We start from the raw sequence: 1136 nt of genomic DNA on the forward strand, positions 1-1136 counted from the left end.
TGTGTGTGTGTGTGTGTGTGTGTGTGTGTGTGTGTGTGTGTGTGTGTGTGTGTGTGTGTATGTGTGTTAGAAATAAACTAGTTAAAGCGATCACACTACACACATATGTATATGTTCGACGGGCTTCTCAGTTTCTGCCTACCAAATTCATTTACAACCTATAGTCGAAGCCACTCGCCCTAGATGCCACGCAGTGGAACTGAACCGAGAACCATGCGGTTGGGAAGCAAGCTTCTTACCACACAGTCATGCTTGCGCCTATATATATTCGCGTGTGTGTGTGACTTTGTGTTTGTCCTCCATGACCGCTTGACAACTAGCCTTGGTTTCTTGACGTCCCCGTAACCTAGCGGTTTGGCAAAAGTGATAATAGTGCCAAGATTTAAAAGAAATAAGTAATGGTGTTGATTTGTTCCTCTAAACCCTTCCAACTGTTGCCCCGTATGGGCGCAGTTCAATGACTGCAACGAGTAAACGACTTTGATTGAATGAAAAGCAACAAAACGAACGAATTTAAAGCGGCAGATCGGACGAATTCATCATCAATTTTTTAAAAATTTATTAATTAGAGATGTTACCACTCTTTACACAGTACTAATTTTACCAGTTTATATCCATACACTCGGCAAAGGAGAAATCATCAATTTTAAAAATTTATTTTCTTGCATTTTCCCAAACAGAGATTCGAAATGAGATTAACAAACTCGCTCGATCCAAGTACTCACTGTCCAAACTAGCAATCAGTCCTGAAAATACCACGATCATACCAGAGTTCATGGTTCCATTTTCCTTTGGAATGAGGTGGTAGCGTTCCAAATGAAATGGTTACAAGACAGTAATCAGCAAGTTTACCAGGTACTATATTTCGGTCAGCAAACGGTCACTAAGATAATGAACTGAAGGAAAATGACCGCTTACCGAAGCAGTCAAAGACAGGAAGCTCATCAACCAAATTACCCTAATTTACTTTTATTCTCCTTTTTCCTTTCGTTGTTGTTGTTGTTTCCGTCATTCTTGTTGTTATTATTAACGCTCTTGTATTCGTTGTTGTTATTGTTTTCCTGTCCTAATTGTGCTATTTGTGGCGGCGGCGGCGGCGGTGAGAACTGTGGGGCTGGTGGTGGTGGTGGTGGTGG

Source organism: Octopus bimaculoides, chromosome 5 (genome assembly GCF_001194135.2).
Source record: "Octopus bimaculoides isolate UCB-OBI-ISO-001 chromosome 5, ASM119413v2, whole genome shotgun sequence".
Lineage (NCBI taxonomy): Eukaryota > Metazoa > Mollusca > Cephalopoda > Octopoda > Octopodidae > Octopus > Octopus bimaculoides.